Source organism: Pan troglodytes, chromosome 3 (genome assembly GCF_028858775.2).
Source record: "Pan troglodytes isolate AG18354 chromosome 3, NHGRI_mPanTro3-v2.0_pri, whole genome shotgun sequence".
NCBI lineage: Eukaryota > Metazoa > Chordata > Mammalia > Primates > Hominidae > Pan > Pan troglodytes.
The window spans coordinates 24,924,438-24,950,398 of record NC_072401.2 but is presented as its reverse complement, the minus strand read 5'-3'; the positions used below and the strand labels follow the sequence as shown (position 1 = coordinate 24,950,398).

Below are 25,961 nucleotides of genomic sequence, written 5' to 3'. Positions count from 1 at the left end.
CTGTCTACTCTCTTTCTGTTAGGACCACTGATACAAAGGAAGAGGTGAGCCAGTTATGTTGGAGGCTCCATGTGGAATGGAAAATGAAGTCAACCCAAAGGCAAGCAAAGCCAAGAAATTGGGTTGTTGACACTGTTTGAGACTTGCATAGACCAGCCTTGCCTGAAAACACCCCTACTCCTGGGCTGTTCAGTCAGGGAAACCATTAAAGTTCTTAAAAATTTTTTTGTTTTGTTTTAGCCAGTGAAGTTGGGTTTTTGTCACTTGCAACTGAGTCCTGACTAATACAGAGGTTGTCCAGAAATATCTCCTGATTGGGTCATCAGAAAAAAGGCAAGAGTTGAAGGTCTTAATTCCCTATTTTCTCCCTTCCTTTCCTTTCCTTTCCCTTCCTGTCCCTTCCCTTCCCTTCCCTTCCCTTCCCTTCCCCTTCTTCCTTCTTCCTTCTTCTTCCTTCTTCTCCTTCTTCTCCTTCTTCTTTTTCTTCCTCTTCTTCTCTCTCTTTTTTTTTTTTGATGGAATCTTGTTCTGTCACCCAGGTTGGAGTGCAGTGGCACAATCTGGGCTCACTGCAACCTCCGCCTCCCAGGTTCAAGAGATTCTCTTGCCTCAACCTCCTGAGTAGCTGGGATTACAGGCACCCACCACCATGCCTGGCTAATTTTATTTTTATTTTTTGGTATTTTTAGTAGAGATGGGGTTTTACCACGTTGACCAGGCTGGTCTCGAACTCCTGACCTCAAGTGATCCACCTGCCTCAGCCTCCCAAAGGGCTGAGATTACAGGCATGAGCCACCGTGCCTGGCCTTAATTCCCTATTTTCTTTTTACACTTTCTCTCACCTCCACTCCAGCCTTTCACCAAGTGATTGAGACATGTCCAGACATTTAATGATTTGATGCAACAAACAATTCAAATACAGCTGAGATGTTTGCCTCCATGAGAGTCAAAAACAAACAAACAAACAAAACCAAGATGTACCCTGATCAATTACTCTGTTAAACAAATTGGCAGCTGCTTCTGGAAGGGAAGAGACTCCCAGTGAGGGCCAGGCAATGAAAGGATGTGGGTCTGAGCTCTGTCCAGCCATAGATGCTATTTGCCACTGTACAGCATGGTGGTTAAGAACCCTAGCACATATGGAATTAGGGTTGTATGGATCTGAATATTACTCCACACTTGTTAGATGTGCGATCTTGGCCAAAATGCTTAACTTCTATAAATCAGCCTCAGACTGGCTTATAATGAGGAGACGTTTATTGGCTTACACACTTAGAAAGTCCAGGGAGGTGTCTAGCTTCAGGTTGGGCTGGATCCAGTTACTCAAAGGATCTAAGTCAGGAATCTGCAGTGCTTCCTCTCAGGCTCTCTTTCCTTCTGAGCTGGCTTCATTCTTAAGCAGCTGGGTTCATTCCGGTGGGAGTCAAATGGCCTGGAAGAGCGCCAGGCTTACACATTCTCCCTGCCTTGCTCTCCCAGCAGAGAGAGCACGCCTCTCTATGGCTCTGGTGAAAATCTCTATGGCTCTGGAGAGGCAGAGCTCTCATCCGGTCAGCTGGGGTCCCCTGCACATCCCTGGAGTGAGAAAGTGAGGTCAGATCACTGAGACGGGGAAGGGAATGTTTCTCAAAGGAAGAGCAGGGGGCTGTTCCCAGAAGAGGGAACCGACACTAGCTGGGTAAAAACAACAGATGCCACTCCTCACTCTCTTAGACTGTGTTCTCCTGGGAGAAACTGGAAATGTAATCGTTCCCACTTCATAAGGTTTTGGTAAAATTAAATGAGTTAATGTTTGTGTCGCAGATGCTGTTGGTCCCAACTCAGATCCACACAGCCCTGACCGTTTCCACGCATGACCATTTCCATGAATTTCCCAGATTCCATCAGCAGCAGCACCCCGTTGCCCGAGGACTTACTCTGGCTGCTAGACCCCACTTTGCCTGTGCTGGCCACAGGTGGGATGTGCCCGGGAGTGACCAACACCTAGGAGTAGCCTTCCACTGAGGAGCTGGAAGATCAGCAAATACCCCAGCCCCTCACACTTCCAGGAGGGTCAGTCTAGACTGTGCATTCCACACTGCCTCCCAGAGGGTCCCAAGCAGAACTAAACTCTTCTTACCCACAGTTGCACTCCTTACAGCCTCCTCCACTTCTTTCTCTCATTTCTCCTATTTCCTTAGCTGTGTTTCCTAGGGTTACCTCCCAAATAAACAACTTGCACTCCAGTCCTTTTCTCAAGGAAGCTCAAAGCAAAAGAGATTGTTATGTGCTGTATATCATGCCTGGCACGTTAGAAGCATTCACTAAGTATTTGTTATTATTACTGCTGTAGCTGTTTTGAGGTTCATTTCTTCTTCAGTTTCTTTTCTTGATTTTTTTTTTTTTTTTGAGACAGTGTCTCACTCTGTCTCTCAGGCTGGAGTGCAGTGGCATCTCAGCTCACTGCAACCTCCACCTTCTGGATCTAAGCGATCCTCCCTCCTTAGCCTCCCAGGTAGCTGGGATTGCAAGTGTGCACCACCATGGCTAATTTTTGTATTTTTAGTAGAGACAGGGTTTTATCACGTTGGTCAGGCTGGTCTCAAACTCCTGACCTCAAGTGGTCCGCCTGCCTCGGCCTCCCAAAGTGCTGGGATTACAGGCGTGAGCCACTGCGCCCGGCCCTGCCTCAGTTTCTTTTTGCATTAACTGTTGCACCCTCCTCCCTGGCCTTGGCATCACGTGTTTTCCACAAAAGGTAACTTCCTCTTCTGTTATACATTCCTTTTGCCCTCCTGACATTTCCGTGTCTCACAATTTCTTAATTTTAATCTTTCCCCAGGGTAATTATGATTTCGATGAGATGTAAACTTTTAAACAGTTTCAAAGTAATAGTGGCAACCCCAAATCCTAATAGACCAAACACTTGTTGAGACTGTAAACTTCTTGAAGGCAGGAATGATATTGGTTTTCACTTTGCCTCAAGTTAACACGTGTTTGCATTCATTCAGAATGCTTTTTTAAATAAGACAAATTAACAGACTTAATAAAGGAAAGAGATGGAATGAAATCGACTTCCTCTGTACATTACATCTGCTTCCCATCTGCAGTTTTAGCCAAAATGATCATTTTTTATTCACATCTACAAGAATTTGGCCTCTTGCATCTGCAGAGCTGAGCAGTCATTCACTAAATGACACCCTAGTGGTACGAGAGTGTTAATGCACCTCATTTATAAACAAGGAAAACACCCCACATCATCTGGACTATTAACTAATTTCCAATACAATATTAATACAAAACTTATTTCTTGGGCGGAAAGTATTTATGAATAAAGATGGATTTCTCACTAATAGGATGATATCAGTTCAACAAATTCCATATTTTCAAAGTGACAAATTGTGACTTGGCAATATGATAGGGGAATACATGCAGAAGAAAGTTTGGTTTGTCTTGAGAGAAACAACCACAGCGGATCTGGAAATCGAAAGCTTTCTGTTTTGGGTTTCCATCTTCAGACTTCTGAATACTGCACAGCAAGGAGTTGGCAAGGTGGCTGGAGTGATCTTTTCTCAATGAGCTTATGGCTCCCTCTGCTTCCCAAGGGGCTGTCTCCATCTGTTCTGGGCCCCAGTGAGGGTAGGGGGTGGGGTGGCAGCTTGTTTTATGTTGCTGGGAACTAGCAAACAAACCTCCATGTTACTGTGGTGATGCCAGGTGAGCAAATCTACCAAGGAAGGCAGAATTCTTTTGGGGTGACAGAGCTGCCAGGGAGAGGGGGTAAGCAGAGAAGGAGGCATTTTATCAGAAAACTATTCAGGTGGCCGTCTTTGGGGGCTTTCCTGTTGAAAAAAGAAGGAGCTGGAGACTTGAGGGGAAACAAACGTTTGAGGCTGGAGGTGAGACTTTTATACAGTGTTCTCCTGTTTGTGCCCAGAGGAGGTTCTTTTAAACCTGTTCCTGCCTCTTTATCCCTGGATGCCTCTGCAGGCCCTGGGCCTGCTAGGTGGATCCATGTATCTGTTTTCCTGTGTGTTTGTTCAGGGAAAGAGAGGCATGAGCCAGAAGTCTTTGGTTCAAGACCCAGCTCTTCCACTTACTAGCTGTAGGAAGGAGGGGGAGTTGGGGAGGGGGGTCTTTCCTTAAGCCTCAGTTTCCTGGTCTATTAAAAAAAAACTAATAATTGCTGCCTAACAGGGCTCTTGTGGACAGTGATGAGCACATGCAATCAATTTTTAAATTAAGACATTCACAAATGTACACTTGACATCAACTGGGGGGAAAGGGTTGGAATCACTTACTCCATCTGGTATGTAGGGGGGAAATGTTCATACAGGACCAGGCCTGTGATGGGCTCAGTTAGATCTGGAAGAAAGAGGTAGGTGGGGGTCACAAAGTTGAGGTTCAATTTCTATCACTTTGTAGCTGCAGGACCTGGGTTAGGTTATTTAGCATCTCTGAGCCTCTTTCCACATCTGTAAAATGGAGATAAAGAGTCCTGATTCTCCCAAAATTGTTGTGAGAAATGAATCCATTGATCCAACAAATAGATGATGGGATAACACAGACAGAATGAACTTCCGTTGGTGTGAATGTGGGACCTGAGCTAAAATCAGGGAATCAGTGAGTGGCTGCAGGAACAGAATGTTAACTTGGGCTAACGTATGTATGAAAAGCAATTTACAAAGTGGACATTTCTATAATGCTCTGTATAAATGTTATTTAGACAGGAAGCCTAAGAAAACACAGGCATTGGGCCTAATTTAATATTTTCTGGTCTCTTTACATTTAATGTTTATAGGGGTGGGACTGCAAGGGGATTGAATTAGGGGCAGTATGAAGAATTCCTCCCTTCTTTTTCCCAGCCAGGAGACACAGGAAACAATAGAGGGAACAATGGAGAAGCCCCTTTATTCAATATTGGTGAGATCAGCACCAATTTCGATAACTGAATAGAACTTCTGTGTGCCTAATACTTTAAAAAAACTATTGTAAGTTTGAAGCCAGGTCAGTCAGCATTATTTGGGCCTGAAGTTAGTACATAAAATTTCATCTTTCAATGTTCTCTCCAACATCAATTTTTAGAAAAAATATATCCCCCCCTTATAAAAATCTACAGTGGCCAGTGTGGTTAGGCACCACTGATTTGAAACAGCATTCTTCACCAATCCAGAAAAGAGGATGGTGACCTATTTTTTTTTTAAAAGATCATTTGACACGCCTTTGAAAAATAAGTCAATCTCAGAAAAAGAAAACAGGTATTTAGCCAGAAATGTTTTCTGAATTTCTACCAGGAGGCATGCTATTCGCAAGGATGAAGGAACTGTCTTTCTAGAGCCGTTCTTTGCTCCTGTTTTATTTCCCCTCTGAAATCACTAGCCGACGTTTCTGACATCACTGGGTTGCTGTGGAAATGTTTATTTCACAGAGGATTTCGACCTCCAGTGGGGAATTTACAAGTGGAAGTGTGAACTCTTGGAAAAACACAATTGGTTTGAATAAAAATAGGCAGCATTTGGAAACGGGATTCAGAAAGAAAACAATATAAACTGCCTTTAAGAGGTTGTTTCAAGTCTTCCTGCAAGGATTCAAATACTTTTAAGAGCATCTTACACAGATATGCTGGTTTTTATTTGAATTTTACTTTCTATAAATATCTGTATAAAGAGTAAGGGGAAGCAAGTAAAGAATGTCTTCTTGCAGGAAAAAAAAAAAACACACCTTTCAGTCACCCAATTATTAAGACTGAAAGATTTGGTTCTAAAATACCATTTTGTGAGGAGAGAGAGAGACGACATTATATCCGTTTACATTTTTATATCATATAATGGACTTTAGAGAATAGCTCCCTTTAAATAATTGTGACTCAAGGGGCCTGAGTTTTAGTGCAGAAGCCACAAAATCCATTTTCGTTTTAAACTGTTAAATCAACAGAACGCCAAACTAGAGCCTTTCTTCCTGCTGGGGCAGTATTGTCCCCTAAATCCACTTTCCAGTCCTCTCAGCCTAGCCTAGTTTGATGTAGCATTGACTTAGCTTAACTACAGCAACCGGCAAAAGGAAGTGGGTTTGCATTTGGAATGGGAGGAGGCAGGCACCGGTGTGTCTGTGCCTGCGTGGACACGCGCGCGGGGGGCTGGAGGGATCGCGAAAGCAAGAAAAGCGGGACATAGCAACTATGTGAAAATAATTTTCCCGTGGCTGGAAGAGGGGTCTCTGCATGGAAAAGCAATTTTAGGAATAAAAAAAAAAATCTTCAAACAGGGTGGAAGGAAGGCTTGCCAGGAGGTTGCCGGACGTAGCGGGGGGGTGGGCGCCTGTGTTTTTCCTCGAGCATTTTTTCTCTTCCCGGGCTCAGGGCGGCCCACTCCCCACCCATCCATCCACCTGCCCGCGCCCTCACCCGCGCCCCCTGCCGTCCCGGGACGCGCATGGCCCGGCGGCTATGGCGAGGAGGTCGGAGAAGGCAGGCGGCCGGCCGGCCACGGGCTGCAAAAGGTCTGGCGGCGCGGGCTGATTTAGTGGCCGGGGCTGTAGTACAGGCTGTCCCCGGCAGCCGGCGGAGTCAGCGCGCCCACGTGACGGCCCCGGCTCTCCGGTGAGCTCCCCAAACAGACGCACACCCAGCCACACGCGCGCGCTCGCGCGCGCGCACACACACCACACACACACACACACGCACGCACGCACCCCCGCGCGCACACGCCCGCCCGCTCGCGCTGCCTCTGCGCCTCCATCCCGGCTCGCTCATTATCTCGCCCTCTCGCTTCCCCTGCGGTCTCTCGCTCTGCGCGCACACACCACACACACGCACACGCACACACACGCGCGCACACACGCAGCCGGCACAGGCGGCGGCGGCGGCTGCCCAAGTCAGGACGAACCTCTCTAGGTACCGTCTTGAGAAGGCGGCAGCGGCGGCGGCGGCGGCGGCGGCGGCGGCAGCGGCAGCGGCAGCCCAAGCATCCCTCCTCTCCCGGAGAGGGAGCACCGCCGAGAGTTTCCGTTCCCTTTGCCATTCCCTTCCCCTTCCTTTTCTTTTATTTTCGAGAGAATTTCTTCTTGGCTTATTGGTTTAATTTGATTTTTAAAATTTTGGGTTGCTTTTGTGTATGTGTGCTTTTTTTTTCTTTCCTCATTTTATTTGCATCCAGAGCATGGCGGGCTGCGGGCTGTCGGAAGACACCCTCTTCTCTTCCTTCTTTTACAACTACGGCTCCTCCTGGGAAACCCCTTCCAACCAGGTAAGGGGTGGCTCGGTGCCGGGCGGCGTCGCGCCCCTTGCCCCCTGCCGCGCGCTCACTTGGTACTCGGTGGGGAGGCAGAGGCTCGGGAGGGGGTGGGGAGGATGGGGGCCAAGTGGGTCGCACTGTCTGGGTCAGCGCCAACCGGCGAGAGGAGGTACCCCCCCTTCCCCCATCGCTAGCTTTCCAGTCTCCAGGTTCTGTCGCGTTCCTCCCGTGCCCCATCTGCCATCGACACCTTCCCCCACCACCTCCCAGCCCAGCGGGAACCCGAGAAAGAGGCAGGAGCCGGCGCGTTACCCCGAACAACTCCAGGCAGAACCAGGGAACTCGAGCGCAACCTTCCCCAAGTCGCCGCGGGCGCCGCGCCCCTGTGCGCCCGGCGCCTACCCGCCTTCCAGTTGCGCCGAGGGGCTGCAGAGCCGCAAGCCCCCCGCGACGTGCTGTCCCCCCTCCACTCCCCTCGGGGCCCGAGCCGCCTCTTTCCCTAAAATGGCTGCAATCTCAAGTAGAGGCGTCCCCTGACCCGCGGAGGTGGGGGGGGGGGGGTGGGGTGCAGAGTGGAGCCTCCGCTCCTCCTGACCCCGCGCCTCCCCTGGGGCGCAGAAGCACCCCACAAACACACACACTTAACTTTGATGACTGTGCAATGCAGTCCGGCTGCATCGTGCCCTAGACGCTCCACGCCGCCGGCCTGTAGGTGTGCGTGTCGGTGTGACTCGGGGGGCCCAGGGACGCTGGGGGTAGACGCCGGAAGGGGGGCGTGGAAGGAGATGGATGTCAGCGGGCCACTGGTAACCTGGAGAGGCAGGCATGTGCCCAGGGTCTAGGGGTGAAAAAGCTATTCTGGGAGCTGGAGCGAGAAATAGAGAGAGGAAAAATGCCTTTTAATTAAATAACTGTTGTAGTCTGCTGCCCCCACCGCTTGTTGGTGAAAGTCTACAGGCATCTGTCATCTCCAAACTACGCGGGGAAGTAGAGCTGGGGTCGAGGGAGGGGAGGCATGTGTGTACGTGTATGCGTGTGTGTGTGTGCACGCGGGTGTGTGTCTGTGTGTGGGTGTGCGCGCGCGCTCGCGGGTCTGGGCTGGGGAAAGTTGGGGCCAGAGGAGCGGTGGAGGAGCAATGGTGAAAGGCATTAGCTACTCGGTGGGCGGTCCAGGGCGCCGGGGATTCCCGGGCCCCGCGGAGCGCGCACCGCGGGGGGAGCTGGCCCGCTAGGGGTGGGGGGTGTCGAGGAAAAGAGCTCCGTTCAGCCCGGCTCGCCTGGCCGCCGCGGCGCCTCTCCTCCGGAGCCCGCCAGCCAGCCTCGGCCGCTTGCGGGGCTGCCCGCCGAGCTCGCCGGCGCTGGCGCGCTCCCTCCCGGGCCCGGGGCGCAGCGCGTTCCTGCGAGCTCCCGGCAGAGAAGCCAAACCCCGAAAGCAACCGAAAAATGTTCGCCGCCGCCGCCCCCGCATCACCCCAAGTTTCCAAGAAACAAATCGCCAAACTACTAGCTGCCAGGTGAAGACCTCTCTCTCCGGCGTGGGCTCTCCAGAAAGCGCTGCGGCCATCCGAGTGAATAATACATAAGGGCCGCCGGGAGCCTTGGAGAGGCTCCCGCCGCCGCGGCAGCAGCAGCGGGAGGCGGCGGCGAGCTCTGGGCAGACCGTCGGGCCGCCGCCGCGGGTGGGGGCGTCTGGGCTGCCCCCGGGAAGTACGCCGGCCGTTCGGGCGGGGCGGGAGGGCAGCCCAGGCGCGCGGAGTGAGGATTCGCGGTGAGGCAGCCGGGAGACACGAGGCCTCGCTGCGAGTAGAAACTTGCAGGAGCTACTGAGGTGGTCGGGCCGGCGCTGGAGTTGGGGGCCTGGAGAAGCACGATCGGGGCCCGGAGGGTGCCCGGCTGCCCGTGGCCGGCGCCGGTGGCTTCCTTCAGGCTATCCTGCCCCGCCTGGCGGGCCTTGGGTGCTCTCCACGCTTCCTTGCATCCGCCCAGGATTGCCGAGAGCCAACGACCCCTCCGGCTCCGCAAACTCCAGCTCTCCAGGAGCGGGCGTCCGCGTGCCTGCCTGTGTGAGTGTGTGTGTGTGTGTGTGTGTGTGTGTCTGTCGATGAGTCAGAAACCAAGCCCTGCTCGTCTTTGAGGACTGAGGCGGGTACGAAAGGCTTGAACCACGCACCCGGTACAAGCCCGGCCGGCATTCGGGCGTCCTCGGCAGCGCCGCGCCCCCCAGTCCTGGAGTCAGATGCGTTAGGACAAGTTTCCAGGCGCGTGCCTCCGACCTGCACCCCGGGGCCATGAAACTCAGGCACTTTGTATTCCTCCAAAGGAAGAGAGGAAGGAGACTTGGGTCTATAAGGAAGCAGTGATACAGCTTTGCAGAGATGGGAGGTTTCGCAGCATCTTTAACGAGATAGAAACAAGTCATTTGAGAGCGTTTAAAAGCGAAGGGCTGCGGCTGGATTTCACAAGACAGGCAATCATGTGCAAACTCCTAGGAAACCAGAGGAGGTGGGAGAGAGGGACTGGGTGGGGGCAGGTTTGGAGTAAAGGAAAGAGAGAACCATTTGCGGAGGGGGGCGTTTTAAAAAGAGGAAAACTACCGGCTTCTTCAGGTAAAGTTAGTTTAACTTGAGGTGGAAAAGCGTTTCCCCAAGAGGCAACATCTTTCTTCTAGAAGGGGATACTCATGTTGCTAAGAAAATCGAAAGAATTTCTGATAAAGCAGCTGGCTCTGCTCTCTGGAGAATGATTGGCTCTCGGGCTGATATTGGGTACTGTGCTACTCTTAGTGCAGTGAAATTGTATGGTGGGGAGAGGAGATTATTTGAAGTATTGATTTCTTCTTCCAGTGGTGTGGTATGAACTTTAAGATAAAGTACAGAAACAAATGAGAGATGTACATCATTAGGGGAAGGTGCGTCAGATGCTACCGAAGCTTTAATCTCTGGTGGTAAATGCAGCCGGGGCAGTGAATCTTACCAGGATTTGCGGTTTCCAACACTGCCACAATCTCCATTTTCAGAGATGAAGAATACATGTGCATAACGGGCCTTACTGATCTCCAGTTTGCATTTTCAGCATTTGAGCATGGGCACATGTTTGAGAAACCTGCTCCTAACTGTTCCTAAGAAGAAAAAGAATACAACAAAGGCGATACTTTAAATCTCATCTTGGACTCGGGCAGAGCTGCTATAGGAAGGCCTGGGCCAAATTTGCAAGAGTGAGACTTATTCATGATTTTACCCTGATTGCTGCCAAAATGCTTACATATCCTGCGTTTCCTAAAAATGGCAATGTTCTTCAGATATAATTTGTTTACTCTACCTCAATTAAAAATCCTTTTCCTAGTGTTATATAGTGCTTATGAAGGTAAGGGTTGACTGTACTAAAAAAAAAATCAAGCTTTTTATTTCTAGATCAATATGATGTGCTCTCAACATCTAATACCATGTAAAAGGAACCTTTCTGCAACATCAATAGCAGGCAGGCATGTCTCCCTAAGAAGCTCTTTTCCTGGAATCACAAGGCATTTTGATTACTTTCATTTTCACAAGAAACATGATTATGACGCCTCTCGTTATAAACAAGCAAGTAAAAAAAAAATAATGAAGATGGAGCTTCTTGATATATAGACCTGGAAAATTGGAAACAATGAGGGTGTTTATTCATTACTGAAAAACAGAAACACAAACAAACAACAAAAACCCAGCCACAAATCATCACTGACCAGGTTTTTACTTGTTCTGTGACATTTTATTCTTGAAGCTGGGGAGGGAGGGGTGATTTTTTTGGAGAGAGCCCAATGTGTATTAGAGCCGAAACTACATCTGTTACCATTTAAAAACTGGGAAATTTCATCCTATATCTGAGAGGACCATGTTGCAGATATTTTGCACCCACTTGCCAATGTGCAAAACATATCATAGCAAGTGTGTGTGTGCGGGGGGGAGCATCTGCTTAGGTGGAATTCATTTCTTCAATTAGAATGAAACCCCCAGTTAAAGTGTATATGTGAAATGTCTCTGATTTGGCTCAGTGCAGCAGACAGCAGACCATTCTTTAATTTACAGTTTCACGCCTAGGGATGGCAGTAGTGCAAGCTTCCAAAACCGAGCTTTATCTTTTGATGTTGTGCTTTTCAACCTGTGATTCTCTCCTGTAGTTGTTTCGGCTTCCTGTCTCCATCAGAAAGCTGACTGTGGAGTGGTCATTACTGCTTGCAGTTTGGACCCAGGTCACCTTATTAGCTGTCACTATGTAAGCCCAAATCGAAGCAGGCCAGGTCTGTATGATATTGAATCAATCAACTGAAAGTGAAAAATGGAGCCAATTAGCTGACTGCTCGAGTGTCCATGAGGCCAGACATCTGACTTTACTCACCTGATTGACCAGCTTTTTGGTTACTGGGTAGCTTAACCTGAGGCTACGTAAAAGACATTACCACGAGGCTTGACCCTGCTTTTTAAACTTTTCTTTATCTGCCCCCTGCCCCCACCACTTCCCAAATTTTCCAGACTAGAAATATAAAAATGGCATCTTCATAAGGGAACTATCTTCTCAGAGTAGGCAGTGACTGTTTTGAATTAGCCAGTACCCATAATTCTGTATACTCACTGTGTCTTCTCCAGCAAGGTAGAAGTTTCAGTGCAGAATCATTAATGGACGTGGGTAAGTTGTCGAAAGCTTGTGCTGACTGCCCATTTTTTTTTTTTTTTTTGGCTTGGCATTACCTCCATGAATATGGATAGCCAAAGCAGAAAGCAGCCCACTGAGGAACACTTCTTTTCCATTCAGTCCAAATACCATAAAGAATTCAGTGTTTTTTTTTTTTTCTTTCTTTCTGGACATTTCATAATTCTTAAAGTGGTGACAATGTTGGCATCCCCGGAGATGAGCCAAGACTTGGGAATGTCCTCCATTTACAAAGTTGTTAGATAGCCAATACCTCAAAGTTCAAAAAATATCAACTGGGCTTCTATACCTTTTCAACATTTTTATTTCCCTGAAGATGTAGTATGAACTGCAAAAGAGTTTTAAGTGCATTTCTACGTTCTTACCTTAAATAAATTTTAGAAATCCTCCTGTAAATCCAGCTCACAGAACCCCACTTTTCACATAACTCCAATTTTTCTGACTTTGGGTTTCTCCTAGGGGTATAGGAGAGGAAAAGAGTTTGTCGCAGGTCTTCCAATAAGGCTGGCTTACTTAATGCATCAGCTGGAAAACGTTGTTCGCTTTTCTTTCCTTCCTTCCTTCCTCCATCCCTCCCTCCCTCCCTCCTTCTCTCTCTCTCTCTCTCCCTTTCTTTCTTTCTCTCTCCCCTTCCTTCCTCCCTCCCTCCCTCCTTTCTTTCTTTCTCTTTCTTTCTTTCTTTCTTTCTCTCCCTCCCTTCCCTTCCTTCCTTCCTCTTTTTTTTTTTTTTTTTTTTTTTTGCTGGTGTGCAGTGGTGCAATCTTAGCTCACTGCAACCTCCACCTCCTGGGTACAAGCAATTCTCCTGTCTCAGCCTCCTGAGTAGCTGGGACAACAGGCGCACGCCACAACGCCTGGCTAATTTTTGTATTTTAGTAGAGATGAGGTTTCACCATGTTGGCCAGGCTGGTCTCGAACTCCTGACCTCGGCCTCCCAAAGTGCTGTTTTTCGCTTTTCTTTGTAATTTATGTAAACCTTAAACTTGGTAATTAAAGAGCAGTGACAATGACTACCATTTATCAATTGTTGTTCCATATACTTTATAAATATTTGACTCATTTAATCTCCATAACAACATATGAGGTAGGTACTTTTACTATTATTCCCATTTTATAGATGAGGCAAACAAAGCACAGAGAATTAAGTGACTTGCCTAAGGTCTCAGCGCTAGTCAGGGAAAGCTGGGCCCTCCACCAGACAGACTTGTGCCAGCTTCCTCTTCTTATCCCCACTGTACTCACTTTCTGCTACAACACAGAAGAAATTGTGTGGCTACATGTACATTTCTGGCAAGTTTGGCAATGGTGTCATTTATTTGCCAGCTTTGTGAAATAGTGAATATCTCCTTTGTTTGCCCAAGTTTACCCACTTTCTTTTATATAACCAGATAGAATTCTTTTTGATGAATGAGGTGAAGTTGTCTCTTTTGGTGGAATCAACCATAACTACCTGATGCTTTTTGGACTAGATGTTTGAGTTGACCATTCTTTTTGGTTTGAATGGTAGATCTAGCCTGAGAGATAGACAGGGCCTTCTAAAACAGAATAATTATGGTTTAGTGGGGCACTCATTCCAAATGTACATGAATATCAATAAAATATTCGACAGAAGAAATATAACTGTGAGATACATGAATAGAATAATTTTATAATCATTCAGATGTATCAAAACCCTATCATATATATAGTGAGGGATACACTGTCATGAGCGAATCCGTGTCACTTTCCGCTTGTGCTACATATAGTTACATTTGAGATTTAGGCTGAAATTTACCTTTCTCATCCCGGCCATGTTATAACAGGTATCTTCTGTACTGAATCATGCGCCTAACATTTATGTCCATCATGAACTAATGCCTTTTAGTGGTTCAGCCCTTATTTTGTGATCTTCCAAAATACAGTTGTGGGAAGGGGAGGGAAAACATTAAATGTCAGTAGTTACAGCAAGACAGTCTCTATGAAGAGGGCAAGGAGTTTCTCACTGCTTTCACGTTCCTGTAGCCCTAGTGGAAATGTAAAAGTGCAAGGCTTGCATTGGAATGAGAATGGGGTCACCTACCCCTTGTATTCATCATCAAGGAAGCAGAACTTCCTTCCAGAGAGACCATAGGAAATCAATGATCACACTTTGCCAGCGAAGAGGTAAATGTGTACAGCAGACGGCATTAAATAAAAGGGCAGCAGAAAAGTGATTTACTCTAGAAGGCAGTGTGACTTTTTGGTCCTTTCGAAAAATTCACCTTTTTGATATAATAATTATATTAAAATGTTTCTTTCTTTTGGATTCTATGTTTTAAAAAAAGAAGAAAGGAGAAAATGCCATTAGGTGGTATTACATTATTTTCACATGAAGATCGTTATTTCAAGAAAGCAGTGTCTAGAATATGGTACCAGATCCACCCCCACCCTTTTTGTGGGTGTTAATAAGGGTTGACTATATTTATTGAAATTTACTGATTTTGCCAGAGCACGGTTTTTCGCACCTGTAATCCCAACTGCTCAGGAGGCTGCGGCAGGAGGATTCCTTGAGTCCAGGCGTTCGAGACCAGCCTGAGCAACACAGGGAGACCCCCCATCTCTAAAGAACAGTAAAAATAACCAGGTGTGATGGCGTGTGCCTGTAATCGTAGCTACTGACCCCATCTTTAAAAAAAGTTACTGGGTTTATGTGCATTTATGCATTTGTTCGGTGTAGTTGCTGAAGCAGAGGGGAAGCTTGCTACTGGGGGAGGCTCACCTTGACCAGAAGAGGTTACACTGGGGTCTTCATACAGGAGAAATATGCGGTGGAGGGGAGGAGGGAAGCGGGCAGGGGAGGAGATGGTTGATGCAAAGGGAAATGTAGATGTGGAAACTTAATGGAATGTGGAAGAGCAGGTGTGTAGTTCTAATCTGCTTCCCCTCTGTAGTGTGCACATCTGATTGCTTTGTGAGCACGTCTTCTGTAGATTTCAAATAGAGAGCTGCAGGTAATAGCTAAAAGCCCAGTGAACGTCTGGCTTCTATGTGGAAGAAGACAAGACATCCATGTAATCTCTTGCCTGAAAGAGTATTAGAAAGTGTGTTGGTTGTGTAATAACAAGCAAAAAAGATGCAAAGAAAAAGAAAAATCTAACCAACAACCCCTACACATTCTGCTCCAATTTATTATTTCCAGTAGCAGTTTAGTCCCTAATGTTAACAATGAGTGATTATGATTCTGTAGTTTCGTTTACAGCATAAATTAGCATTTTGTTTTCTGTTACAGCTTTTGAATGAGGAATTATAATGTATAATTTGCTGAAAATAGATGTTATCATCTCTTAGGATGAGAACAACCACATAAACTTGAACAAATGATAAAAATGGAATCAATTACATTTCAAATGGAAGTAGTTTACAAACCTCCAAATACAAAGTGGCAGTAGTAGCTGGTTATTGTAACAAATAATTAGTTTTTTTAAACAACATTTATTGAATTCCACTGACAATTTGGTAATTGTTCACAGTTGGCTGTAGGCCTCCCTCTCCTAAAATGAAATGTGGCATGGAACAACTGCATTTTATAAACTGTAGTTTGCCTCATTATTTAATGTTGCAACCAGAATGTATATTTATTTGCATATATAACCCTTTCTGAGTAATAGGGAAATATCAAATTGAATAAAACAATGTCACCAAGCCTAGGTGACAGGTAAACACCCAAGGGCTGGTGATTGAGAGTATTGTCAGGTTCCAAAGAAAGAAAAGAAGCAAACAGTCAAAATGGATATCCGTGCATGTATGTTGAAGGGAAAACATTTTAAATGTTCTATCAAATAGGCAGATCGTATTTTTATTTCAGCAGGAATTGACTTTTTTTTTCCCACTCCCATTGCTCTCCTTTCCATAAAGCTTTCTGTCTCTTGCTGTCATATTTATTTGGAAGTGTTGCCTCCCATTCTACTGAGGAAGCTGATTTTGAGAAAGAACCACACCCTCTTCAATTCTAGATCCTCATCCTGCCCAGCCTGTAGTGGACAGACAGAGCATATGTGTTGGATAAATGGCTGAAATGTCAGAAAACAACTTTTATACCAACACATGTGTCACTTTATTTATCATTCTTTGTTCCATCTCTTAGGATGATGACGGCAGTTCCGCAATGTCATTTTTGAAAATGAGAATTTGACTTGGAGAATAAATGAATCCTGCTTCCATTTAAATGTCCCCAGGGAAAAACAAGATTGGGTTACCATAGGCTTGCTAAACCTCTTAATTTTTCAAATGAAAAAATTATGAAGGATATGCTTACATTAACAAATCCAGAAGCAGTAAAAAAGGAAAAGTGGGAATCTGAAGAGTTTTTGCTTTTTATTATTTTTGGTAACTGCTCCATGCTGAGTGGATCATTTAATTTTGATTATTTCTAAAAGATTAATCCATTTCTTTAAAGTTAATATGCAAAGAAATATGTTCAACATCACTTTATTTTTAGATCCCACGATTTAGTCCTGAAACAAATCAGTGATGCATTATAAACACATAAGAATGTATCTAATGACGGGAGTCAGGCTGAACAGATGCTAAAAAAGATGCTTCGTGTGAAGTCGAGGGAGCTGCAGGAGGGAATGGAAAAAAATCTCTAGAAGTTGGCGGGCTTGTGAGGTGAACGCTATGGAGACTTTTCACCTGCTAAGTATGTGCTTGTGCAGTGCAGAAGGGACTCTGCTCCTGGGTGAAGGTGGAGGGGGTGACATCCATCCCCTGCAATTGGTGTGAGGATTAAATGAGATCTTGGACCTGAAAGACGTTTGTTACTGACTTAATGAAGGGCTGAGTCAATGTTAGCTCTCACTAGTCATTCCTCAAATATTTATGGAGTTCCTACTGATGTGACAGCCGAGCAGACCGCCCGGTCCATAGTAGATTCTCAGTAAATTATATTGAGTCCATCATAATAGAATCCACTTATAGACCACTTACTGTAACATTCCAGAGACATTTTAAAGTGCTTTACATGGATTCACTCATTTCGTCATCAAATTACCCTATGAGGTGGGTACTATTATTAGTATTCCATGAGGAAACTGAGGCACAGAGAGGTGAAGTAACGTAGCCAAGGTCACACAGCTAGTAAGTGGTAGAGCCAGGATTTATATGAAGCATGTCTGGTGTCTGAGCCCATGTTTTAACTATCCTGTTAGGCTGCATTCAGATGGATGAACTGACGGAGGAGTGGAGAGAGGAGCATCAAGGACAAATAAAACATGCTGGCCAGGTGCGGTGGCTCACACCTGTAATCCCAGCACTTTGGGAGGCTGAGGTGGGTGGATCACCTGAGGTCAGGAGTTCGAGACCAGCCTGACTAACAAAGTGAAACCCTGCCTCTACTAAAAATACAAAAAAAAAAAAAAAAAAAAAAAAATTTAGCCGGGTGTGGTGGTGTGCACCTGTAATCCCAGCTACTCGGGAGGCTGAGACAGGAGAATTGCTTGAATCGGGGAGACGGAGGCTGCAGTGAGGTGAGATCCCGCCACTGCACTCCAGCCTGTGCGATGGAGCGAGACTCCATCTCAAAAACAAACAAACAAACAAAAAACATGCTGCTCTGCATGTCTAAAAATGAAAGAAAAAGAAAAAAAATGCTGCCTTCAACATTAATGTGTGTTACAAGTGGAGCCCCACCTGGATGCAGAGAAGATAGAAAACAGTTAGTGCTTTAGGGAGGAGATAGCGGTGCTGTGGTCATTTGGAGAAGGGGGAGTTTATTTTTGGCTGGAAAAATCACAGAAAGTTTCAAGAAGGCAGCGACATTTGTTCTGGGCTTTAAGAAACGGGGAGCATCTGGGAGATGAGAATGGGGGATGAGAGTGGGGACATTTGAGGCAGAAGGAAAGTGTAGAAGGAATTAGTCAAGGAATACCTGCCGAGAGTTTTTTTAAATTGTGTTAAATTTTTTTCATTCAATGAAATTTATTGAGCACCTACAATGTGCTTGCCCTGCCCCCTAAGTGAGCTTTCATTTAGTAAGAGAGACATAAAAGTCACACACACACACACACACACGATAGACACGATAGAGACATAGACGGATGATATGTGCGTGTATATGAATAGATATACACAAAATAGTACAGCTCTGTCCATCCATATCCATACACACGTCATCTTCACCCTCTCTTTCTCTGTCTCTCCCTCTTTCTTTCTCTCTCTCTTTCCCTTCCTATCATCTAGCTATCATTATCTCTTTTAAACTGTGTGAAGTACCAAGAAGGAAAAATAATGTGCCTAGAAAGAAGAACAGGTGAAAGGAGGCGGAGTCTTTCCTGCTCATTGTTTTGACTTTAGAAATTTAGAAGTAGGAACTCCTCTCCAGTTGTTCTGTCACAAGCAAGAAAGCTTTCAAACTTGGTTGAAAATAATTAAGATCTTTGCATCATTTTAAATCCACCCTAGGCAGGCCATTGTGGCTCACGCTGCAATCCTAGCGTTTGGGAGGCTGAAGCAGAGGGATTGCTTGAGGTCAGGAGTTTGAGACCAGCTTGGACAACATAGCAAGACCCACCTCTACAACAAATAAAAACATTTAGCCAGGTGTGATGGCATGCACCTGTAGTCTCAGCTACTAGGGAGGCTGAGGCGGGAGGATGGCTTGAGCCCAGCAGTTCTAGGCTGCAGTGAGCTAGGATTACATGACTGCATTCCAGCCTGGAGGATAGAGTGAGACCCAGTTTCTAAAAAAATTAAGATCTGTTCTGTTGACAATGTCAGAAGAACAGTTTAATTAGTAAATCAAAGATGAAGTTTTATTTGGATTTATTATACTTCAATAAATTACCAAACTTTTTGTGGATTAAAATTAGCCACTCGAGCTGGAGAGTGAAATAGCGTCAGAAGTTGAGGACACACTGTGAGGCCCAGGAAGCAGCGCTAATGAAATCCTTTAGGTCTTTCTTTGTGTGATGTCAAACGAAGAGGGTTACATAGCTTTGATGAAAGAGCCAAACAAATGGTAAAAGAGAATGGAATCATCTTTACCATGTTTATCAAAGCCTTGTTGTTTCAGAAAATAGGACTTATTGCTAATTGATTTTTTGACCCTGATAGTAACAGTTTCATTAGAAAGAATTTAAAAATTATTTCTCCCAATTAAACTAGTCCTAGAGAACAGGCTGCTGAAAAACAATGGTTGCTTCATTGTTTATCTCTATTAACATACATACTGGTTTATTTTCCCAGAATTTTGGCCATATTCATTCTTTCACTGTGCTAGTATAATCAAGTATGATGATGTTTTGGGGAGTGTTTGTAAACCGTAAAGTGTCCTCTTAGTCATTATCATTATGGTGGAAGAACAGTTCGCCGGCTGAAAAGAGAAGCCATTAGCATTGAATACAGACCCAGAATAAAGTAGATGTTAAATAAATATACATTAGATTCACTTAGGGAGTTATGTTAAAATGCTTGTTTACAATGATATTAAACATTTGTACTGTGGCACCTTACTCCAGGAATAATGACTAAATCTGTATTAAATCTCTTTGCATCCACTGTAACCAATTCTGTCAAGTGACCTCTCTAAACATCCCAAAGCTTTGTCTGAGGTCATTTCAGGCTATTGAGTCTTCTTCAAGCATCACTTAGTTGTTTAAATAAAGTAACTAGAGAATGTCCTATGATATGTCAGTCTTTAAAAATACACAAATATCTCTTATTTCCAGAGAGTTTTGGGAAACTACCTCATCTTGTATTTGGGCATATACAGTATTTAAGAAGGCTTCGGAAAAAGCACTGCTTGAATGCTAATTGTTGTTATTAGTTATTTTATGCCTATTGTATTTAAAGTAAATATCTACAGTTTTTTTGTTGTTGTTTATTTTTAGACAGGGTCTCGCTCTGTCGCTCATGCTGGATTTCAGCGGCGCAATCTTGGCTAACTGCAGATTGAATCTCTTGGGGCTCAAGCAAGTCTCCCACTTCAGCCTCCCGAGTGGCTTGGACTACAGGTGTGCGACACCATGCCTGGCTAATTTTTGTATTTTTTGTAGAGGCAGGGTTTCACCATGCTTCCCAGGCTGGTCTCGAACTCCTGAGCTCAATCTATTGCCTGCCTCAGCCTCCCAAAGTGCTGGGATTACAGGAGTGAACCACTGCACCTGGCCCAGTTTTTTTTTCCTTAATTGATTTCTGAATACCTGGAGTTTTTTTTTTTTTTTTTTTTTCATTATTTACACCATCCATAACATTAAATACAGTGTAGGGAATGAAATAGGCACTAACTAAAAATCTTTATTAATTATGTGACCAGAGAAATAATCTTTAACTCATTCTTGGAATTTAAAGACATCAGCCCCTAATAGCCACGTGATTATTAGCAAAACAGAAAGGGTCAGAACTTAGACGGGCAGAGCCATTTCCTTTAAGCCCCTCCCCAAAAGACCTTTTTGCTAAAAAGGGAGTTTCACCTTGAAATTAGGATATTTTCACATATAGGGAATATTGTCTTCCTTTATATTTTACCTTTTAATTAAAAAAATTTAAACTTGGCTTCTTAGAGCATTATTTTTGCAAATAATATACCCAGGAAACTGATAAAAGCATATTATCAATTTTTCTTATTGTAGATATATATTTTTGTTTTGGATTTTTTTTCTTAGAAAAGTTGAAAAAAGAAGAAAAATCGAATCAAAACCATACATCATCTAAATACCTAGAGATAATCACAGATACTTTGATTTATATATTTCCTGTCTTTTTTCTAGGTGTATGCATTTCATGTTTAAGTTGGTATCACATGTAAATATTTGTGTAACCTTATTTTAGTCCAATAAATCATAACTGACCTGCCATATAATATTTCATATGCCTCCATATAATTTTTAGTGGCCCTGTAGTATCCCATTGTATGTTAATAGAACCATTTATTTAACCATCCTGTATCATTGGGTATTTAGGTTGTCACCAATTATGACTAAACCAGGTACATATCTATGAGTATTTCTTTAGGGTAATACCCAGTAGTAGAGCTACTGGGTTAAAGGCCGTACAAATGTAATTGCCTCTCTGAAAAGATGCACCAACTTACACTCCAGACAGGTACATGTAAGGGTACCAGATGGAGAATATCATAAAATAAATCCTCATATTACAGTATTTTCTTATCTTTTCCTTTTCTTTTGAGACAGGCTCTCGCTCTCTCACAAAGGATGGAGCGCAGTGGCACGATCTTGGCTCACTGCAACCTCTGCCTCCTGGGCTAAAGCCATCCTCCCACCTCAGCCTCCCAAGTAGCTGGGACTACAGGCGTGTGCCACCACACTCAGCTACTTTTTGTATTTTTTTGTGGAGATGGGGTTTCGCCATGTTCCCCAGGCTGCTCTTAAACTCCTGAGGTCAAGAAATCCACCTGCCTCAGCCTCCAAAAGTGCTGGGATTACAGATCCCAGTGCTGAGCCACTATGCCCAGCCCAATATTTTCTTTGTGCATTTGAAAACCCCAAAATAACCCTTTTTAACAACCATATGTATTAGTCAAGAGGTCATTCTTATAACTCTGATGACCTTCCTTCATCTTTAGTTTTTGCAAATTCTTTTGGCTGCTAGAACCAAATGTTGGTCAAGGGATCCAAGCAAATAGTTTACATGAAGAGTTTAACCCCAGTTATCAGAGCATTTTTTCTTTCCTTCCAGGGTATAATATCTCTGCAAATACCTACTGGCTTATGTTCTGTTGAGATCTACAGAGAAAAATCTTTCTTGTTCTATTTACTGAACTACCTAACTTCAAAACAAGGAATAAACCTGGACTCTAAACAGTATCTCGGCCAGGCACGGTGGCTCACGCCTGTAATCCCAGCACTTTGGGAGGCCGAGGCGGGTGGATCACGAGGTCAAGAGATCGAGACCATCCTGGCTAACATGGTTAAACCCCATCTCTACTAAAAACAAAAAAAAAAAAACAAAAAAAAAATTAGCCAGGCGTGGTGTCGGGCGCCTGTAGTCCCAGCTACTTGGGAGGCTGAGGCAGGAGAATGGCGTGAACCTGGGAGCGGAGGTTGCAGTGACCCGAGTTTGCGCCACTGCACTCTAGCCTGGGGGACAGAGCAAGACTCCATCTTAAAACAAAACAAAACAAAAAAACAAACAAAAAAAACCAAAACAGTATCTCTTGTTATTCCTGAGATAATTCCAAGAGAAGAGGAATGTTGACTATATCCTATGGCATCATTATTGTTTGTCTGATTGGACCCAGGCTTGAAATCTTAAAGATATTTGTGAAAAATAAAGCTCATATTCAAGATGAAATATTAAGCCCCACAGTGAAGGTCATTCTCATTCTCTCCAGCTTGCCCCTTTCTTTCTCACTTGACTTTCTCATAATTTTTTTCAACAACGTCTTTGGACCCCGGTTCATTAAAAATAAACTCTCCCTCTGCACATCTGATTTTTCCCCAAGAAAGTGCATTCTGGAGAGGGCAGGGGGAGTGACTATTCATTTATCTACACTTCCCAGGCTCAAAGGAGCTGTGGTCACTATTGCTTCCAAAACATTCCTTTGCCATAATCCTGCAAAACTGTATGATCCCATACCTCCCAGTGAAATTCCCATAGACCATATTTACCCTTTTTCCTGGCTGTCTTATTGTATCCCTGTTACTTCCCCTGGTCGCATGAGGGCTCAGTCCCTTGGCTCACGTCCTCTTTGCTATCTGAACTGCCACCATCAGGGTGGTCTTCAGCATCTGCGTGTGGAGGAAATATCCAGTGACTTAGCTTCAGAGTTGCAAGACTTCATCCCCACCATACTTTGCCAGCTCAGTCACATTGCCCACACTCTGGCCTTGTCTTCTGTAATGTCTCTGCTTCCAGAACATTAAACTCCAGTGTAACCATATCTGGTTATACCCTCATAGCCTCTCTGCTTGCTCCCCTACTCTCCCGTTTTCCAAGTTCATTAACCATGCTTTTCCCCTGACTCCTTTTAGCCAGCTGAGAGATCCCATGATATATTATGTTAACCACTGTCTTGCTAAAACCTCAAAGCTCTTAATCTCTCACCCTTCTATATCTGTCCACAAAAATCCTAGTCTTGTATTGGTGCAACCAACTGTTCTGTTTGCTTCTGCATGCAAGCTATTTCCTGCTGTTGGAAAAAACCAGCCATGCCAAAGAATGCCAGTATAGTTTTATTATCCTCAACTTCAGTGTCATCTAGCAAATACTGTATGGAATATCAAGCTCATTCACTGTTCATATCTGCAGCGCTGAACATTTCCCACTGTCCCCAACTCCCCTGCCCACCAATGGGCTTCCTTCCAGGTAAGGATTCATGGTCACCCAATGTGAATTCCCTCAACCTCTTGTCTCATATCTGGAAATCTCTTATCTTTCCACCCCTAGCTTTTCTTCCACCTGTGCTGTGGATATCATCCCTTGCCATCCTCTCCAGGACTTCAATGCATCAGTTACAGCTTTATGACTCAATAAAGTTAGGAATAAATGTACCAAAATCTCTCCCATCTTGAAAAATTCCCCCATCAACCTTTCACTTCCCTTTAGGGGTTATTTGTCTCTTTTTTTCCCTTTGTTGCATGGCATGAAAGGCCCAGCTAATGCTGGGTACTATACCTTTTAATGGCATTAATCAGCATGAGTGTGACATTGGCTGCCACCAGTAGCTCACAGATTCTTTGAGCAAAGAGGCAGATAGTGTCTAAAGCAGCCTATCTGCCAAGCTCAGCTAGATAATTATCTTAGTTCATTTTGTGTTGCTATAACAGAATACCACAGACTGGGTAATTTATAAAAAACAGATTTATTTCTTACAGTTCTGGAGGTTGGTAAGTCCAAGAGCATGGTGCTGATGTTTGGTGAGGGCCTTCGTGTTGCATCATTTCATGGCAGAAGGTAGAAGGGCAGGAACGCATGAGAGCAAGAGGGCAAGAGGAGGTGAGCTCCCTCTTATAATAAGCTCACTCTTGGAACAACTAACCAACTCTGGAGATAATGACAGTAATCCATTCATGAGAGCAGGGCCTTCATCACATAATTAACTCTTAAACACTCAACACTGTTGCATTGGGGATTAAGTTTCCAACACTTGAACTTTGGGGGACACATTCAAACCATAATAGTTATACTCATTGTTTCCAATTCATCCCCTTCCAGGCACTTTTGTAAACAAAATTTATTTTAATTTTTTTCAGAGACTTGCTTTTGCTATGTTGTCCAGGCTGGAGTGCAGTGGCACAATGATGGCTACTGCAGCCTTAAACTCCAAGACTCAAGTGATCCTTCCATCTCAGCCTCTCGAGTATCTAGGACTGCAGGTGCAAGCCACAAAGCCCAGCTAATTTTTTATTTTTTTGTAGCGACAGAGTCTTGCTATGTTGCCCAGGCTGGTCTCCAACTTCTGGCCTCAAGTGATCCTCCCACTTCAGCCTCTCAAAGCACTGGGATTACAGGCTTGAGCCACTGCCCCGGCCCCATTCATTCTTTAATGATGGCTGGTAAGAGTCAGCCTTCAATGCTTTGCTAAAACTCTTCTGGCAATGACTTTATAATTCCCAAATGTTTGGGAGTCTTATCAGCCCTATTTGTTTTTTTAGACGTTACTATGACTTTGACTCTGTTGAGAATTTCCTTTGACTTCTCTCGTGTATTTCATCGGTTTCCTCTTCTCCCTAATTGACTTTCCTGCTTTGCCTGATGTTAGATGTTGATGTTTGTGGGGTCCTAACTTGGATCTCTTGTTCCTTTATTCTATTCTTGCTTTTTTTTGTGACAATCTACTCATGGATGGAAATCAATCACATGACTATCTTTCAGATTTGTATTTGAAAATAAGACCTCTTGCCTGAGACTTGGAACTATTTAACTAACTGGCTTCTTGACAGTCTCAGATATTTCAAACACAATATGTCAAATACAGATTTTTTTTTTTTTTTGAGACAAGGTCTCTCTCTATCACCCAGCTAGGAGTGCAGTGGTGCAATCCTGGCTCACTGCAGCCTCAACCTCTCAGGTTCAAGTGATCCTCTCACCTCAGCCTCCTGAGTAGGTGGGGCTATAGGCATGCACCACCACACTCAGCTATTTAAAAAATTTTTTGTAGAAACAAGGTCTTGTCATGTTGTCCAGGCTGGAGTGCAACTCCTGGGCTCAAGTGATCCTCCCATCTCAGCTTCTCAAAGTGCTGGGATTACAGGTGTGAACCACTGCACTGGGCCCAAGACAGAATTTCTTATCCAGATTGCTTTGCTCTTGAATTTCTTATCCAGGCAAAAGGAAACAATATTTATCCCACATACCAAGTAACTTTTTCAGTGTACCAAAAACTACCCCAAAACTTTGTGTCTTAAAACTGAAACCATGTACTATGTTAAAAAAAAAAAAAAAAACCAGCAACCATGTATAAGTGTACAATTATATGGGTCAGGAATATGGGCTAAGGTCAGCTGGGTGGGTCTTCTGCTTGACTCAGCTGGGTTCACTTATGTCTTCAGTCAGCTGGCAGTTGATTGCTCATCAGTCTGGCAGATGGCTGACTGCTGGCTGGGGAATTGGGGCTAACACAGCCATGTATCCATGTTTCCATCATCCAGTAAGCTAGCCTAGGCTTATTCAATAGTAGTGATCAAGAAGATTACCAAGAAGAGTAAGGGAGAAGAAGCTTGCAAGGCATCTTGAGGCCTAGGCTTGTTACTAATAAAGCATCACTTCTATTTTGTTCTATTGGTCAGAGAAAGTTACAAGGCCAGCCCATATTTAGGAGTTGAGAAATAGACACTACCTTTTGATTGGAGTATCTTCAAGACCACATCATAAGGACAGGTATGTGGAGGTGGGGTGGAGGAGGGAAGGGATGGGAGTGGGGAGGGAATTAGCGGCCACTTTTTTTTTTTTGAGACAGAGTTTCACTCTTGTTGCCCAGGCTGGAGTGCAATGGCATGATCTCGGCTCACTGCAACCTTCACCTCCCAGGTAGAAGTGATTCTCCTGTCTCAGCCTCCCAAGTAGCTCAGATTACAGGCATGTGCCACCATGCCCAGCTAATTTTTTTGTATTTAGTAGAGATGGGGTTTTACCACGTTAGTCAGGCTG

General features: G+C 44.7%; 1 protein-coding gene across 2 annotated transcripts in view; it reads left to right on the top strand.

Moving 5' to 3' along the window:
* Nucleotides 1–6,676: 6,676 nt before the first annotated feature.
* Nucleotides 6,677–25,961, top strand: part of PPARGC1A (PPARG coactivator 1 alpha) — a 684,626-nt gene continuing 665,341 nt past the window's right edge. For both annotated transcript variants that reach the window (XM_016951407.3, XM_016951411.3), the window contains exon 1: nucleotides 6,677–7,223. The gene's annotated coding sequence lies outside the window, so the exon portion shown is untranslated. The remainder of the gene's footprint in view (nucleotides 7,224–25,961) is intronic.